Genomic DNA, 2667 nt, shown 5'->3' on the forward strand with positions numbered 1-2667 from the left:
TGCGGCTGTGGTGATGAGGATGACAACAGCCAGGGACATGAATTATTCTGATTGCTCAGTTGCTAGGGGCTGTTCAGGGAAGGGGTGGGCTTCCCCCCATATGTCATCATGGCTGTCAAAATATTGCTAAAGGCACTGCCTGGGTGGTGAACAAAACCACTTGCAGCCTTGGGTTAGTCTCAAATGCTGGCAGTACAAGCAGAACTCAGTGGCTTTGGTCCAACAGAGGGACAGTGGCTGAGCATCCTCCATCCTCCACTTCTTCCTACAGCTTCTCACTCCACTTCATTCCAGCCTCGGCATGCTGCATGCCTGCAGGGGTTAAGTAAGTGAGTCACAGTGCCGGCTTTCATAATCTCTGGGTCTACACAAGGACAGGGTAGGTAATAATGTAGTTAGTACCAGGCTGCGGGCCTGAAGCGGTTAATGAGCGCTGCCCCCCCCCCCCCCCCCCGCCGCGTCCTGTTAAAACTGAAACAGACCTGCCCAGCAAGCTTAGCAACTTTCATACTGGGTTGTAGCGAGCAACGATCTTTTAACAGCTTCTCTCAGCCACGGCAGGCACATTATTTCTGACGTCGAACAACACGGTGCTGCACCTTCTCCGGCCGGAGAGTCTCCTCCCGAGCGCGAACTTGCAAGGGTGGAGAGCGAGTGGGAGCCGACTGGCTCACTGGGCTCCTTTCCCAACGGGATGGATTTAGGACGTGGTGCGAGGCTGAACCAACGTCTGGCTCCTCGAATCTGCTGCCGGGAAAGCTAAGGCGACTGAGGATGGGACCAGCAGCGGACTGCAGAAACTGCTCCTGACTCCACAGCGGGAGGTGAAGCCCGAGGTCGCGCATCCGATCCAGACATCAGGCCGCCCGAGAGGATGAATTCCCTCTGCGAGGAGCCTGATCCGTGACCCTCCTCCTTTCCATCTCGCGGAGCTGCAAAGTCTCGGGGGAAGGGAGCGGCCCCCCAGTGGAAAGGTAACCCGTCAGGGCTGGGGAAGGTCGGGGGAGGAAAGTTCTGGAGGCCGGAGCTCTCCCGGCTGCGGCAGAGAAGCCCGTTCGGATTGCCATCCCTCGCTTGGCAAAAACTGCCCGCAGTGCGCCGCCGCAGAGCCTGAACTTTCCTGAGCGGCCGGCAGGGATGCTGAGCTCCCCGCCACGGGGAAGGGGGAAGCTGCCGGACCGGCCGGCGCAAGAGGACGGCTCCGCTCCGGCGGTTGTGGGGCTTGTGTGTGTGTGTGTGTGTGTGAGACAGACAGACACAGAGAGAGAGATCCTGCCCGCCACCTCCGGGAGACTGGAGCCGTGAGCAGCCCCTTCCCCCTCCTCTCCCGGCCCGGCGTCTGTCACCTGCGTGCTCCCAGTCCCAGCCAGCACCCGGAACAACGCAGCCCCCCTCCCCCCCGCGGGTCCCGTTGGCCGGCTCAGACCTCTGTTCCTCCCAACTCCCGAGGGTTGCACCGAGCTGCGTGCGCGGGCGCCCTTCTCCCCTGCGTGGCACTCACTTGGGGACCGGAGGCGCAGCAAGATTATGTAACGCCGGCGAGGCCAGCCCAGCCGCAGAACGGCGTGTGAGGGGGAGCGCTTTTGCGCCAGCCGGCGGCGGCAGCGGGGGGTGGTGGTGTCCCAGAGCGCGCGTGGCCAGAGGCGCAAGGTCACGAGAGGCGCTGGCGCAGGAAAGGCGCGAACCCTGCACTCCCGGGCGAGCCGCGCCGAGTTCCGCTTCCTATTTCCCCCCCTCCTCTTTCTCTGCCCCTCCCCCTTTCAATATGACCCTTCGCTCGTCAGGTTCCTTTCCCCCCTCTCTCCCCCACACTTCGCCCCCCCCCCTTTGCCAGAATAAACCAGGGTGGTGGTCAGAATCCGGTTTTTTAAAAAGGGTGTGTGTGCTTGGATCGCTGCTTGCTCTGAGGGACTTTCTTGTTGTGTTTAAAAAAGAAAGTACAAAATAGATAAACGAGGGCCAGGTCTCTTGAAATAGGAGCATCTCTGTCACCAGATTAAACACACCTCAGGCGCTCGTGCTTGGGCACAAGATGCTCCCACCAACGCTTCTTGCGGTGGGGAGATGAAGAGGCTGCTCTAGAGGGGTACCTTTGCAACTGATCGCATTCTGTCCCTGCCAATGCAGTGCTTTCATTTAGGGCCTTGCGCTTTGCTTACGATTACCCAGGGCAGGGGTGTTAAATATATGGGCCTGGGGACAACTGGTGAGAGAGAGGGAAGACCGGAGGCTGCTGGGGGCGGGGTGTGCACTTGGTGAGGGGTGTGTGGTCGACTATGAGGCTGAGGTCAAATAGTGTGGGGGGGGGAGGGGAATGGCAGCGAAAGTGGAGAAAGAGGAGGTGTGGGTCTTTCCCCTCCCGCCTCCTCCCAAGTGCAGCTCAGCAGGGACCAACAAAGCCATAGGTGGAGGGGCAGAACCAAGCGGCCATCACTGCCACCACCACACCAAGGACCATGGGGGGGGGTGATGAGACTGGGTGCATGGAGTGGTAGTTTGCTGGTGAAGGGACAGGGCCAGCAGGGGAGAGAGGAGGAGAAGGGCCAGCATGTGGATTGGGAGGCAACAGGGCTGTTTTGAGCGTGCAGCTCTGAGAGGAAAGACATCCCAGCCTCAGAAGTGAAGGGGGAAAGGGGTACCGCTGTTCCTGCTGCATATCTGAACCGC

The 2667-nt window shown here is 60.2% G+C and overlaps 1 protein-coding gene across 2 annotated transcripts in view; it reads left to right on the forward strand.

The window, feature by feature from the left end:
* Positions 1-592: 592 nt before the first annotated feature.
* The window catches only part of EPN3 (epsin 3), a 43718-nt gene continuing 41643 nt past the window's right edge, over positions 593-2667 (forward strand). For both annotated transcript variants that reach the window (XM_015410734.1, XM_015410735.1), the window contains exon 1: positions 593-974. The gene's annotated coding sequence lies outside the window, so the exon portion shown is untranslated. The remainder of the gene's footprint in view (positions 975-2667) is intronic.

Source organism: Gekko japonicus, unplaced genomic scaffold (assembly GCF_001447785.1).
Source record: "Gekko japonicus isolate JY-2015 unplaced genomic scaffold, Gekko_japonicus_V1.1 scaffold15, whole genome shotgun sequence".
Lineage (NCBI taxonomy): Eukaryota > Metazoa > Chordata > Lepidosauria > Squamata > Gekkonidae > Gekko > Gekko japonicus.